This window comes from Diorhabda carinulata, chromosome 1 (assembly GCF_026250575.1).
Source record: "Diorhabda carinulata isolate Delta chromosome 1, icDioCari1.1, whole genome shotgun sequence".
In the NCBI taxonomy this organism is placed as follows: Eukaryota; Metazoa; Arthropoda; class Insecta; order Coleoptera; family Chrysomelidae; genus Diorhabda; species Diorhabda carinulata.
Genome location: NC_079460.1, coordinates 36,394,204 through 36,411,370, shown reverse-complemented (window position 1 = coordinate 36,411,370; position 17,167 = coordinate 36,394,204). Strand labels below are relative to the sequence as shown.

Sequence of the window (17,167 nt, the reverse complement as noted above, 5' to 3'; positions counted from 1 at the left end):
ATTTTCATTCCACTTCGCTGATAGCACAGTAACGTGAGCCGTACATAATATGAGCACGGCAACGACAGACATTTCAAGTCAACGACTGCTTTTAGCTTCAATTCTCCCTGTGAATCTGACCGTAAAGCTTCATATCAATAGGAGAAACCCTTTTGTGAGAAAAGACATAGTGGAACATTCTGACGGGAAAAAATCTGCCGTTCTCAACTCAACAAAACTTTTTAAGACTCGCCAGTTAACATGACACGTCTTTGTGGAAAAGGGGATATATTATAAACAGTTTAAAAGTTTGGCGAACTCACCGCGGGATGGCGGATAGAAGGAATTCACTTTGCAGCACCTCCTGAAAGGTATCCAGTAATTTATCATTACAGTCGACTGAAAAAAAAGAGAAAGTTAGAAAAAGTTTCAGAGTGGAAAAATGTTCGACTAATGGTCCATATATCCTTCATTTGGATTCGTGAAAATTTCTGTCTAATTTTTTTCAGCGCGGATTGAAAAATTCTGGGAAGTTTTTAATGAATAGCTTTCTTGTCTATTAAACCGACGAAAGATGTCGAACTATTGAAAGCTTTCAGAACTTGGAAATTAATAACGACACGGTTCGACAAGTTTCACAATAATTTATAATTTTCATAAAACCTCTCTCAAACAAGGAACTGCCTTATCGAATAATACATTTTTCTTCATTTTTACGCATCAATCAACTTACCACCACATCAATTATTGTGCATTGACCAGAAATATTTTATCCATCTTTGCAGTATTTCAACATTAAATTCATTGGAAATCTAGTGAGCGTAGTTAGCAGTGAAGTTTTTATAAGCTTCATCCATTTTGTGAGAATTTTCGACCAAAATAGTTTTTCAAGTGTATATGCCTCAAAATCCATTTGTGTATACTTGAATAATATTAGTTATATAAGTTTTTTCAATTGAACTTTTTTTTGTTTATTTGTTTGGCGTTGGGTAATAAATTATGCCACTTTAATCCAATACATAATGTTATGACCAAAGGAATTGAAGGAATTCATAATTCTGGTGTCCTCAATTCTCGTGATAATGATTTCAAATTGTTTTTTGAAGAGATGTCTGGAAAAACAGGTTGCACAACCAAACCTTCATTTAGAAGGCCATCCAACTACTGGTACAGTCTCATTCGAATAGAAATAAATCGGCTGATCATCGGGTTGATTACTGACCATTGCAATACCACTACGGGTATCATTTAATATACTCAATGTCCAAAATGGATAAATCGAGGGGACAAAGTAGGTCAATATTATCTGTATTCAAACAAATGAGTTCTCTTTCATAGAACACGGCTACAATGGCTGAATTGCTAAGCTCGTGGATTAATCAGAATCCAATAAAATTAGATCGAGCCTCTAGCGGGGGTAGCCTTAAGCTACCATTATACTAGGATGCTAGCATCCGGGATACTGGCATCTGGGAGGTTAGCGGAGCATTAAATCAAATGGATTAGACTACGAATGCCAGCATCGGATGCTAAAACAGCCACCCGGAGGCTCGATTTTGTGCATCCCTGTTGGGATGCTGAAATGCTAGCATCCCAACACAAATATGACTCAAAGTAGGATGCTAACATTCTAGTATAAAGGTAGTTTTAAACATTAAAATCTCAAATTAAGTTTGAATGATACCTGATTATAAAGTTTTAAGTACCTTCACAAGAAGATCAAATACATTATTGTTCTCATTAGTACACGTACATGTGTTTTACAATAAAACATAATATTTATTGAAATATCTTGTTTCATCATTTTTAGAAATCTTTTTATTATTTTCTGAATAGTCTGCTCTTAAACTCCTTCTTATTATTTGGAAAAATCGAAACATATTGTTCAAACTGACTATCGTAATAAAATTTTTTGAGAAGATTTTAAACCAACATTAAGTTATTTGATATTAGTTGAAAAAATTTCAAAAGTAAAACTATTATAATTTCAAACCATTGATGGAAATTGTTTTTCAAAAATTTTTCATAGATTATCCAAATGCACTGCTCTATAAAAGTATGCAGCCTTTTGGCATAACTGGGAGGAGTTTGAAAGTTGATTATAGTCTATAGACCTCAACCACAAACCTCACATAGGATTATTTCGAAAATAATTGATAGCAAAGAGAGGAAAATTCATTATTTTTCTTGATTTGTCAATAAAAGTAGATGAACGGAATTAATAACGAGATAACCAAGTTATGTTTTATCAACATCTTTTTTTTTTCTCCAATAAAACCATTCCTAGAAACTCTCATTTGAATTATTCTAAATATTCACTAGTTCAAACATATCAATGTAGTTAGTATGTCAACTTTATATTTCTATTCCATTTTGTTCAAATTAGATGGAAAGTATCTCATATTAATGTCACTATCTTAAAACTGTCTGAAATTAATCAGCTGGCCAGTCCATTACTGACGATAAATAACAGAACTAGATGTTTTGGTTAGCTGTATGGGCGAGAGGAGCAAGTTGCACTTTTATTCCATCATCCAAACACTTCTCCAAAGTGAACATTGTAAAACTTATTGCGGTTTCCGACAGCTCGGGGATGTTCTATATGTGTTGCGATAATTTTCTAGAGTCATGGCGAATAGCTGACAGGAAGTAAGTTGGACGTGAGTCACGACGAAAGTTTTCCAGATAATGTTAATGTTGCAGAGGAAAGGTGCCTCTGTGCATCTCCCTCCTCTCACGTTGCACAGACCACAATAAACGGTTGTTGGTGACTTTGGAATTTATTGCATTTTCCGCCTTTCCCAATTTCATAACGAATAAATGATGAGTTATTGTTGAACTCGTAAATTTGGAGCATACAAGAATAAAAAAAATGTTAGAATCATGTACTCAATGGAAATAATGGGAACCAACAACACATGAGTCACGAAAAGCTTGAAGTTGGCTTAATTATCACTTGACAATTCTCGTCCTCACTTTTTTATCTTGAATATGAATTAGAGAAATGCGTGTTTGCTAATGAACTGTGACTATAGTATAGGTTACTGATTTATTAGATCATATTCTGTTATTTTCTGACACTTATTTTATTACTTTTTAGTGTAATTGCAATGTTTTTGAGTTACTAAAACGTTGACTCTTTCCCTGGACTCATCTTTTTCATTTTATATTTGATGACTTGGAGAAATCCACGTCCTTTTTTGTTCTAATCTCATCTAATACATAAGCTTGTTTCTAATGATCAGAAAAATCGTCTACTCAGACAGATTTGAGCGGATACTAAATTTAAGAGATAACTGAATCAATAATAATGTTATCTTAATTCAATAATAGATATAACTATTTACTGGAAGTTACTGAAAGGTGAAGAAACCGAAACTGAATCTAAAAGTGTTTCCCAACTACATTTCAATTACTTCTTTTGATGTTCAAACCCTCTTTCTGTACACGTTACAGGACGCCAATTGAGCCAATTTTTTGCGTCATTTCGTACACTCAACCTGCTTCGGCTGTTCTCTGAGGAGAATGAGCGCTGTGCAGTGGTCGTTAAGGTAAAATTACTTAGATTATTCACCTAACCGCATTACTTCAATAAACGTCGAGTATAAATTCCTCTCGAATTGCCGGAGAAGGAATTAAATTTCTTTATACCATTTATATCGTAAAAGAAAAACAGCAAATTATTCATCAACTGTTAACACTTGGAGAAGGGAGGTAGCTAGAGAGGTAAAAGTTTTGAAAACCTGTATTTATACAGAGAATATGATGAAGTTCTCTCATACTACACCACATTAAATACTTTTTTTGGTTTCCAATATCTATGTCGGTGCAAGAGAAATTATTGTCGTCAAATTTTAGCGAGACAACTTAAAACAGTTGCACTAGAACTCCAGTGTTAGTTTTTTATGTAACAAAGGCAATAAATAATGAATAATCAATGAAATTAGTGACATAAAAATATAAGAAGTACTTCCAAATAATATGGTGAATAGATCTCACGTTGCGGATATTTTATATAGTCTGTCTCATTGATTCTGGTTACTATAGGAATTTTCATTGATTTTTAATTTGTTAGATTATGAATGACGTTGAGTTTTTATAGGTTAGATAAGGATAAGTTGTAGTGAATGATGTACAATATTGATTGGTACATTTATGGATAACATAAATAAATATTCAATAGCTTAGGTCGTTATGAATGTAGTTGGATATTCATTGGAGTTGAAATTTATAGGTTAGGTGAGGTTAGTTGATTGCTAATGGCGTTGAATTTTCATAGAATTTGTTTTTTCAAAATCTAAAAGATATGCATAAAGTACACTAAAGTTATTTAAATCAGTTTTCTTATTAATACATTGAACATTTTGGGCAACATATATTTTGAAACAGAAGAGACCTAAAATCAAGAATATTTAGATGCAGATTCTCCAGATTCAGATTCTATTGCCAACTCGAAAGTGATGGTCATGGTCTTTATGTTCTTCTACTAGGACACAATGAATCAATTAGCAATGAAGGAGATCTGGAAGATATATAGCGTTGGTAAAGTGCACCCATTTAAATGTTGTGGTAAATTGTTATTTCACTTTTGATGCAATAATGTTTAAATTTTTCATTACACCTCATTTGGATCAAAAGGACATTTTCTAATAACTGTGAATAAGATTGGAATCCAGAAACCACTTATAATTTCAAAATTTCATGGGAGTTAAAGGAGGCAACCACTATACTAGAAACTAAAACTAGGTACCCCACAAAAATGAAAGAGTAAACTTTTCATACTCAGTCTAGTTACAATATTGGGCAATTTTATATCAGATATCATTATATGTTCACCCTCTTCCCGTTTTCTGGCTATTGACAATACAAATCTTATTCAACTCCCTTTTCACTCTCTTGTTTGGTGTGTCTCTTGCCTCTCTTGCTTCTTTTTCTTATTTCTACGTGGTGTTTAGGTATACTTCTTCATATTTTAGTCCAAATAGCCTATCCTAAGCCTTTATTACGAATCACCTTCTAAATATATATTAAGAAGCAATCCATGCTTCACCACATAATAAATTGTGAGCATTTTTTCAGTTTCCAATGCATTTTACCAATCACTTTAAAGTATATAATAATTCCTCAGTTGTATTAACACTACTTCAACTGAAGCTATCATTGTTACTCTGTTGTAAATTCCAAGTTTTGTGATAAAATAAGTTAGAATCAAATATCAATTTTATGATTTCATCAATGAGAAAACAATCTAAATCCAACATATTTAGAGTAATCATAGAATTCAGTTGCGTATGCGGATTGTATAAGCCGGTTTGCGGATTACAGGGTGGAAACAATGAAAAACGAATTATTGGATAGAAAATGAAATTCGGAACGACTTTATTATTGCTTCGTTAATGTTGGCTGCCGTATATTATATTATGTTATGGGGATATAGGCGCTTTGAATCAGAAAAAATAAATTGATTACCTTCTTTATGTTGATGGATCTTGTCGATTATTAGAAAATATAAAGGTTTCTCTTTTGGATAACATTTTTAGTGATTTAAGAATAAAGTTTCTTCTTCAAAGACATTATAGCTGAAGTTATTAGCAGCACCACATTCTGATTACAAAAACTGTCCCCTTCATTTTCAATATATATACATATAAAGAGGAAAATCTTGTGTGAGAAACCTGTGATGTTATTGCAGATAGTGTCGGATTCCTACCGACTAAAAACCTATTCTATTTCCTATGCCTCACCACATTGGAACCGCTCTCGCATTGCTTCGATGTGGTGACAGGTTTTTTATTTACGCCTCTGAGTAAATTTCTTTTTCTTTTTTCTCTATGATTGTTTTTTATTTTGTATACAGTTTCCATCCTTTGTTATAAATTTTCCAAAGTGAATGAGATTTTCATATTTCTTTGTATCCTACTCTGACTTGTTTCCATTGTGGACAGAGGCATAGTGTGTACGTGTTCCTATTATCCACAATACCGGCAACGGTCGGTAACAGATCTATTTCTTTTGTAGAGAAACGACCCGAGACAGCCATGTCCAGTCAGTAAGTACTGTTGAAGGTACATTCCTTACATTCAAAGTTATCACAGTGCATTTCTCGATTTTGCGGAGAAAAATCCCAAACCTGCTTCGCAATTTTTATGACGTCTATGATAGTATCTACGGTTTGCCTCTTTTCTCTGACAACATATTGTTTCTCTGCAAGTACACCACTACGTTCCAGTTCTTTTTTCAGTCTAGCCAGTATCATATGTTGGAATAATTTCACTTCTACATCTAAGAGGCTTATAGGTCGATATGAAGAAGCTTCGTCTAGTGCTTTTTTACCTTAGTCAAATAGCACCAGTCCAGGTTGCTTCAATTCTTTAGAAAAGTATTTTTGATCGCTAAGCACGTTGTAGAATCTCAAAATAAAGTCAGTCTTGTTCTACCAGGTATTTCAGGATCTTTACAGGGATATTTCCTGGCCCTGATTTACTTATTTCAAGTTTTTGATTGAGCTCTTCCACTGTGAATTTCAAAGAGTGAGGTGCTTCTATAACTTCAAAATGTACGTCTTCATGTATTGGAAAAATGTAACACTTTATGTATAACGTTTGCCGATACTTTGGTTTTTAGAGGATAGCAGATAGTCCTCTTCATAGCTATTTTATAGCCATTGCTCAAATATCGGAATAATATCTGCACAGATATTATTCCAGCTGACTTGCTTGGCTTTTCTTACAGCATTCCTCAATTGTTTTTTGTATGCTTTGTAGTCGTCTTGTTATTTTTCAACTTCTGGTCCTTTTCTTCTATAGCATCTTGTACTAATTCTTCTTGTGCATTCCTCTTTAAAGTGTGCAGGCTGCGAGCTAGATTAAAAGCTTATCTATAAATATATGAAACTATTGATAATTTTAACGATTAGAATTTGAGCACCCCACACTTCTAATATTGAAATAAAATGACAATTTTTAATCAGCAGATATTCCTATTAGTTCAACGCCATGATCTGATAAATCTAAGAAGTAGTCAAAATTATCAAAATAGTGTATCGTCATCGTTCCTTGACAAATTTTGAATTTATCTAATCATTTGAGTGGATATAAACCTTTCTTACATGTTATTATGATAATCCTAGAATAATAATACGATTCAATGCAATGGCAAAACAGAAATAAAAATAAAAAATTGAGGAGTCAACCAGGAGTTAAAATATGATTAAAATAGTAAAAAGAGAATATAAATATCCAAAATCGGGAAATGCATGCAGCTTAGGACTATAAAACAAGTATATTGCTGATAGCTTCCAGCTTTTATCACATTAATCTGATTTTTGATGTGTAATTCATGTGTATGAATAAAAATTATATTTTAATTGTGTCTTCGCGCACATAATTTACCTAAAGTTAATTCTGTTCACATCTCTTCACCCAGAAATATGTAGAATACTTCCTTAACGGAAATATTTTCAATAATTTCGCGTAAAATCATATTATATGGCTATTATTATTATCGCATGTCTAAGTGATTTCATATTACAATATATATTGAGTCTTCCTTTCACCATAAGTTTTAGAAGTTGTTCGGTATTTCCAACGTTATCCATAACATGAAATATTACCTAAAATGTAACGCAAAACTTTAGATCGTGCTGCGACTTCCTAATAACTAACTTTAACTTAAGTTTACGTGACTGTTACATTGTATTTCTCCTTCAACACTCGAGAGGGATATTTTCTAAAGCTCTACTTTACCAAATGAACGAATTACACAAGAAATTTAACAGAACGTAACTTTCTCTCCGGGCATTTTCGAACGAATACGAATTGAAACACAATAATTTTTCCAGCTTCCCAAGAATGGAGCCGCTGTTTATTGGGATGGGTATGATTTCTGAAAAACAGAAAAAGTAATCAAACGTATAATTAAGCATGTATGTCACTCATTAAAAACTTAACAGTTTTTTTGTTGTATATATTATCTCTAAATAGCTGAGACTATAAAATAAACTTCATCGCGACCTCTAGTATTTTAATTTTGTAACACTACCCAATTACTTTTAATCGTCGGTCCTTTGACAGTAAGACCAAACTAGAGATTTAGGAAACGAGGGGTTCCACTTTTAATTAGTTCAAAAAATATATTTTTAAGAAATAATTACCGTCATTTAAGAGCGTACCGAGTCGTTTATAATACATCTGTACAATTCAAAAGGGACCGCAACCCCAAGCTACGCCCCTCAATATGCTTTAAAAAGACGCCGACGGCCTTAACGTCTTTCAGGAAATGACATTTATCGACCGGTCAAATCGCCCGGAACAGTTTTTTTAATATCACTCCTAACATTTTAATATATAGCCGAGCAGGCACTATGGTATACATGTGCAGACAAAAAGTACAAAGAATTGCTTCCTTTTATAAAAAGATAGATTTATAGGTAAATGAACCATTATATATTAGTAAAGAGCAAAAGAGTTCATAAAACAAATTTAACATTCAAGATATCAAGAAGAAGTAAAAATATTGCAAATTGAATAAAGGTGTAATAATATATATATAACAAATAAAAACAATTCAAGAAACTTCTCAGGACCTATAAATATATTTATGGAAGAAATCACATTTTCTGAAGAACAGTTGTAAATTCTCATAATCATATAATATACATAGATCCATTAGAATGATTTAATACTAATGATAGTCATGATTGAAGTAGGAATTTAGCACTGGCTGTCCTAGTGGTAGCGGGTGTGATCCTCACGGATGTTCTGGCTTTCGAGCGGTATAGTTCAGATATAGAACGAAAGGATGCGACAACGATCACACATATTAGAACAATACAGACATGGCAACTGCGGTGAACAGGAGAAAAGTCAAGTTAATGGATGCGGCAACTAATAAAGGACCATATTCTGAGGCAAAAGAATGCAAACTGTCTGACATGATAATGTAGCTAATAGAAAACGAAATAAAAGAACGATCAGATATATGATTTACATACAGACCCCCCCCCCCCCCAACTCGAAGTGTACTACATATCCAGCGCTCCTGATGAAATCCGTCACTTGGATTCGACATCTTCTTGAAGAAGGATTAATTGGTATTTGCGTAATTTGAACATTTATTCTACTTATGTTGCAGATATCGTACCAAACTATGTTGATTTTCCATACTCGTATTGTTGAATTTCTTGTGATCCTCGTAACCAAACTGCGTTTCCTTGCTAATTGTTTTGAAAACTATTGAAATCAAAATTAAGAAAGGAATTCTATTCTAAAATCAACGTGAACGCATTAATGAAAACATAGAAGTACCTTCTATGCCTTCTTTTGATTAAAAAGTTATAACTAGAAAATAGAAATATCTTCCGACAGATATAATTACAAGAATGTCAAGGCTATAGTAATCGTTGACTTTGAAATATAAATTTTGATACTTGAGCTTACGAAATAAAAAAGACTAAGACCCCAATAGGCCATCTAGCTCGTTGAGCAAATAGGCTCTTAAATAAGAATTACGAATAGTCAAGCTTACGGAATTGGATCAGAAAGAATAATACCCATATAGAACGTTTTACCGATATATATGATCCCAAAAATATTGAGATCGACCCACTAGTTGACCAAATAAGCTTCGAAAGGAATATTTATATTTAAAGCTATGAAATCAAATCAGAAAGACTAACGTTCAAATAGAACATGCTACTGAGAGTTCTTACCACAAAACTGTCAAAAGTATCTAGATCATTGAGCGAAGAAGCTTGAAAATGCGAAATATTTATATTAAAACTTGTCAAGACCATCAACTAACCAGATTCTAATGCTCCAGAAAACTGATACCTATGCGGGATTAAATAATAAATTATTCTATCGATTGTTAATGTTTCCTTTGTAATTTTTTCTAACTTTTTTGGAAGATATTCTTACAGCTTAGTAAAGTACGCTACTGTGAATGAAGAAAAACATTAATAGAAGTCTTTAAATGTAGAAAGCTGAAATGCTTTCCGACAGCTCAACAATTCTGATTTAAGACCATTATTCAACGGGATAAAAATGAATGGCAAAAGGCTTTAAGATAAAGACCGAGATGGCAAGTTTTCAAAGCTATTTCCGGAACGAACTTAGAACGTTTCATTTCCTGAGGTTTCAAATCTTTAAACCTAGTGAGTGGTTGTTTGATTCAATGCTTAAAACAAATATAAAACAAATGTCAAAAGTTTTGAGATACGAAAAAATTTGTTGTGATATATGAATTGTAATTTTGACATGAGCTATTAAGATGGAATCGTAAAATTATTGATAATTTAGTAGTATAGAATGTATTTCTTACTATTTTATACTGAATTTATTGCATTGATTATGAATATTTAACTAGTCTTTATTAATCGACAAAAATAAAAAAGATACTATACTTTATAAGCAGCCTATAACACCTGTTTGAATATTTACAATTGTTAAACAAAATTTGAAAATTTTTCCCAAATAAATAGGAGAAAATTTCACCTTGATTTGTTTTCTCTATTACTGAATTCCTCTGCTGAATTTCAATCACAATACAGTTAACGCTAAAATACCAACTTATTTCGAAAAATAATGTAATACCAACCATATTCGATTTGATTTTCTTAATACCATAACAAAAAACAACATCCCAATTGGAAGTGAAAATAAATTTGACGTATCCAAAGTAGTTTAAACTTACATATGAGTCAAAATATTGAGAGATGACGTTATGTATGAGGAGTGAGCAAAAATATGGTGCATTATTTTTCAAAAACATTATAAACCATGACATAAAATACTGCTATCGGCAACCAATACTCTCACCTCAACACTAAATTTCTAGAAGGTTTCTTCGGATTGACTTCCATCTGCTCTGTACCTACTGGTCATGTCAATATCAGGGATGGCGTTTCCGTTCTAACAAATTTTATTTTCGGAAAAAGTGAGAAGTCACATGGTATAGTGAGTGAGGCGGATTTGGATAAACACGAAGGCGCAACAGACATTCGCGAATTACTGATTGCAAGATTTGTACACCTATTGTTGATAATTTATCAGAACAGTCTTCAGCCAAAATATTAAAGTAACCTTACTTCTCTTGAAGACATCCACCTTTACTTCAAAAACACTTTCTACTTTTTACATGTTGGATAAATTTCTTGGACGTTTGGGAGCATCCGCATGGTTTCAAAACTCTAATCATCTTGTTGAGAAATGTTAATGAGAGCAAAGCTTGAAAGTACCATTTGACAGATTTTAGCGTTCTTCCAAGCACACTCCAATTTATGATCATTCTTTTTCCATTTTTCCGAAATACACTGTAGATAGTTTTGATCGAAAATTATTATTGATTAGTACGTAGAATAATGACTTAATTAGATCGTAATAACTTTTTTATTTCTAACAGTGGCACCTGTTTTTTAAAGATAATTACATAACTGTATTTGTCAAAAATGTTTTAAAAACTTTATTTTGAAGCTTTTGACCCAAATCAGGAATGAAAATTATATGATATTGTAAAGTCTAATGACAAGACATCCAGCATTTTAGATAACTGATAAATTTAATAAATCAAAATAATTGATTTCCTTTTTTTCCAAATTTCTTTAACCGGAGCTTCCTGTCAATTTGAGTGAAGATGAGAAAAACGAAAATTATAAGTCTTGGATAATAAGTCGATTGTCTTATTATACAAGGTGAATGTATCCTTCGTTAGAATGAATGGATTGGATAACCATACTCATTATTATAATTTTAATTCAAAAGATTTTTCTTAAACATTTGATAATTATAGTTCAATAGATAATGGGACAATATAAACGTTTTAATGTTGCCTTGAAAATGCATAAATTTCTCAGTTTCAGACATTATCGTTACTTTCATCAACCAACCAACCTCTGAACAATACTATTGCTAGGAAATTTTAATACTATGAAGTCGCTTTGAAATTATATTTTCTTAATTGAATTGTAATTAATATACACTAGGAAAAATGCATTTGAATTCAAAACTACCCCTAAATACTTCAAAAAAATAGTCTGAAATATGTTACAGCTCTATCAATTTGAGACATCTTTTCTGTTTTTGCTAGTTGGAGAATAATGGCCCAAATCTAAATGGAAGACAAAATTTTTTTTCCAGTTTTTCTATATTGTGCTAAATAATAGTTTTTGTACTAAGAATGTTTATTGTGATGCTTTATAACTTCTTTGTAATATTAGAAATGAGGGGCTTATAAATTATATTAGATATTAGTTAAATTATTCAAATCGAATAAGGAAATCATAATAATTGAAAGTTGGAGTTCAAATTATGGGCCTTGGAAACAAAAAATTTTCATATTTCATGGGATTATATATGAAACAACAGAAAATGTAGCCGTAAAAATTGTAAATTCAAAGTTACAAGTCAGCAAATTCAGAACAACCTTGTAAACCTTGCTCTTATTGAAATTAGAATGAAAACGTTTAACTTAGCTTCATCTACAAAATAAAAAAAAAATATCAGTGAAAATTTACAGAGCGTCCACAAACGGATACTTCAATAAATGTGATTCCATATTATTTTTTAAAGAGACACTTGTGAGATGTTAGATATCTATATTTTTGTGACTGAACATGGGACAGTAATTTTTCACTAAGATATATTATATAGTTAGTATGTACTTGAGTTTTCACTGATATTGCGTACGTCACACCAGAATTTCAACTTAAGTTCTTTCATGTTTAGCAAGTTTAATTGTCAAAGATGTGAAGTATATAGTTGTAGAGCTGCCCTGGTTTATGCCACAAATGAACACAGGTTTATATTCGTTGAAGTTTGCAGCTATTAAGCTGTGGAAGACAACTACATCCCTATAATTTGCTTAGAGAGAATAAGAGATCTACAAAGCATTTCCTCGACTCCAAATACATTCATTTGGACATAAAGTTAGTTGCTTTATCAATGCTATTAAAAATCATAAATGCATTGAATTTTCTAATATTATGTAGATACCACTTCTACATACAATATTAAAAAGTAAGGACGAATATCACCTATAAAAGTCTCAAATTTCATCAAATTTGCACAAACAAGAAATACTAGATAATAGAAATTTTGAATGGCAAATAAATAATAACAATTTACAGTTTTTCGTTCCAACTTAAAATTATTCTAACCCCATAATTAAACCATATTTTTGTTTCGCCTGTACACTTTACAGAAACAGTACTTTCAAAGTGCAGCATAACGTATTTTTTTATTATGGTTAATGTCATTTTTCGTTAAAAATATCACTTAAAATAACACCATTCTCTTTGTTTCAGCTGTTTCATGGTTTACCAGTCAACCAAAGCTCTTCGTAAAGTTCAGCGTCAGGTAAATACTCCAAATATTGAAATATTTTTAGTAACTTTTTAACTACGTGTTAAATAGTGTCAAGGGTTGTCCAACATATAGGATACTTTTATAACAATCTTACGTAGAAAATGAAATCTAATAGAATTTCTGAATGAAAAGTTGTGGGTAAATAATTAACCATTTAGTGAGTGTCGTGTCCTTTTGCAAAACTAAAAAAAAAACAATGTTGAAAGAGTTGTTAGGTATTTAATATAGAAACCTTCTGTATTTGTATCTGAAAATTACATTAATAATAAATGCAAATTCTCTAGAAGTTATACCTGAAGTTTATAGAAGAGATACCTTATGTATCCTTAATAAATTTGAATTATAACGCCATTATTTAGACTGTATCTTGTTAATTCATATATATTAGTAAAACAAAATAGTTTTGTCTCAAATGTCAGTAAAACATGTAAATTTTAAGCCCATTTGGGAATCCAACACCTGAATTTCTGGTGGTCCCTAATATTTATATATTATCTGCATTTTATCAGCCGAAATCTGAAATTTTAGTTTATTCGTTAATTACTCAATTCACTGGTTTAGACAATTTCATTTCGATAATACATGTTTTTTAACATTTTTATTTCATTTGAAAATAATACTGTGACAGAAATATAATTTTCTCATATGACTCCTCGATTCTGAGTTGTAGGACTTTAAAGTTGCGAAATCAGAACATATATTTACGTATATTTTCTAAATCATATATTCGAACATTATGAATTTTGAACATGATTACGTATGTTCATGTAGTGTGTTGTTTTTCGGAATAAATAATTCTACGCTTCTATCTGAAGGCCAGAGGCGGCTCATGCCTAATGGTTAATAATCCGTAACTTTTACAGGAACAATTCAAAAATGAATTTTTCAATTGATTTTCCAACAAAAAGGTACTCTTTGTTTAATTCTATAAATTTATGGTTTAGGAGATATGTAGATTTTTAGATCGTTGTACATGCCAAGGAAACCGCTCGCCATAAAGACGCATTCTGAAAAAAATTATCATAAATTGTAATTTATTCATTGAAAATACTTACATATTGTATTGAAACACGATCAAACAATTATAATTGAACTGCATAGTATCGAACATCGTATTACTTACATTTAGTTAGTAAACCTACAACTTGTCAAATAAAAACAAGAAAAAACTATAATTAGTATTCGGCACTTCGCACCTACACACTTCCGGAGTCTACGGAGGATATTTCTTTGAATTTGGAAGAGCATTCCACGATTCTGCTTTATGCCTCAATGGAAGTTTATTCAATCGATCATTTCGTTCCTTGTGTTTACCGGTATTGCAAATCCAAGCTGTCAAGATATCTCAAAAAAAATGAATTCATTGTATTTAATTCAGGGAAACGTGGTGGTCATACAAATGTACCTCCCCAACCAAACCACCTATTAGAAGAAATGTTATTTTTGCCAGTAATATGATCTTCGGTAGTATGTTGTACAAATGTTTATTTATGTGTTCAAGAAATGTTTGAGTAAGTACTTTCAATAAATAATTACAATTTATTATAATTTTCTTCAAAATGTTTCTTTATGGTGAAAGTTTTTCCTTGGCATACACAACGATCTAAAAATCTACATATCCCATAAATCATACATTTTATTAAGCAAAGAGTACCTTTTTGTTGAAAAATCGATTGAAATAGTTATTTACGTTATAAGTCCGGGAAGTGATTTAGTACGGTACGAGATAAATGTTTATGGACGAGGCAACGAAGGAGCCGAGTCAAAATATTTAATCGAGTACCGTAATAATAACGGACGTATATCGTAATGTTTTTTTTTCATAATGTTTCCGGTTTTGAATAAAAAGCAAAATTATATTAAAATATGAAATGTCATATTTGACAATTTTACTTGAAAACAACTCCTTTGATTTAAAAAAAGTGAACAGAAGTCACTAAGATAACAATGATAACAAAGGCAGACACATTGAATTTTGGAAAATATTGGGATTTGGAGAATTTAAAGTACTGTAAAATACAAGGATATCGTAAAGTGCCATTTTCCGGACTCAAATTAGTACTGTAAAGTAGACTATAATATAAGACAAGACAGAAATTTTTCGTCACAGCATTATTTTCACGTCATCTATTACGACTTTTTTGCATCAATTCTTGGTACACCCTGTATATTCCCTTCCTAATATTAATAAGCTGCTACCACAACATCATAAAGTAACTTTAAAGTTATCAATGAATTTTTATAAAACATGTTTCATTTGTTACAAATACAGATATTAAAATTGAGAAACAAATGTGAAAAAACTAGTAAAAAATCGTTATTAGAAAAATTAAAAGGTTATTTTATTCTCAATGCTTGAGTATTTATATGAATAAAATCAAAGTACTAGTTATGCAGTTATTAAAAACTGAATCGCGCATTATCCGGTTTTTTTCATATAACGGTTAAATCAGACGACGAATAAAAAAAATGGATTGAAGGCATTGTAGTTTAATACTAAATGGCCATAAAATTGGTGTTGACTTGTGTAATTTGTCCGTTTTTGAGCAATAACTCTCACCCTATTCGCACCCAAATGCTCTTGTTTCTCACTGTTCTCATCTATTTTTGTTTAACTCTTCTTAATCTTTTTTAGTGGTTTTCTTTTGATTTATACATACATAATAGGACAACAAATTTATGGTGGAAAATACATTGGTGTTTGTATTGGATCAGCCAATAGACTCTGTTATATAAACTTATAAAAACCATAAATGTACCGGAAATATGCACCATATAAGTTATGGAAAGAGGAACAAAAAATTGCCGTCTCAAGATTCCAGTTATTCATATAGATTTTATTATTTAATTACCCTATTACATAAACACTTCCACTTATTCCCTCTTTCTAGTTATTTACATATTTTGTCTCGATAATGTATTCTAAACATATACTAGAGATAACGAGTTTCTTATACAATCGTCTCCAGTATTCAATTTTATGAATAGTCAAACTGGACTGTTACCAAACTAATGCAAGCTCAATTTTTGAATTTTCAGATAATTCAGAAGTTTGAAGGGAGTGTAATACAGAAATGGTTCATAAAAAATACATACCAAGTCTTTCAGTGTACATCCATTCTCTTGTTGGAGCGAAGCTTCAATGATTAATGTTGCCTATACCTAGCCTTAATGAGTGCTGAATGCCCCAAGCCATTCTCTATAATTGATACCTTCTCTTTTGTGGAACTAAAGAACCCGATTAATAATCGAAAATATCATTTTTGTTTAATTATAGAGAATCTTGAAGCAATTGTATGCTACAAGGAAAAGATTTGTTTCGAATAACACGTATTAGGACAACAAAGAAGTGAAAGGGAGAAAAATACTCGTATCATTATTGTCTTGTCCCCAAACGTTTCAAGGAAGTGACAATCCCGAAGAATAATATCGGAATAGACTTATCAGTAAAGAGGAAGAAAAAAATCTATATTTTGGGTTGTGATAATAAGAAATGTCCCCATTTTGCCTATTTTAAATTGACCTCATCCAATAACCACTAAACCACAAATCAACATTTGAAAAAGTTTCTCATGAATCTATGAATAGAAACCGATATAAGTATAACGATATGACAGGTAAATATGAAACCACCAATGAGTCACTGAAGCAAAAAATAAGCGATGAACGAAATAATTGATGTAATGGAAGATAGAAATAAACTTACAACAATTGACCGATTGAAACACATAAAATATAAATATCAATATAATAAGAAGACAACAGGATGTAAAAAACTGCTATGAAGTTGAGTCGTATTTCAGAATAATTATTTCGCTAATTAAGCT

General features: G+C 31.4%; 1 protein-coding gene across 1 annotated transcript in view; it reads left to right on the top strand.

The window, feature by feature from the left end:
- LOC130904207 (insulin-like growth factor-binding protein complex acid labile subunit) overlaps positions 1-17,167 on the top strand; it is a 453,059-nt gene that overhangs the window by 179,766 nt on the left and 256,126 nt on the right. The window contains exon 4 of the mRNA XM_057816841.1: positions 13,280-13,331. The gene's annotated coding sequence lies outside the window, so the exon portion shown is untranslated. The remainder of the gene's footprint in view (positions 1-13,279; positions 13,332-17,167) is intronic.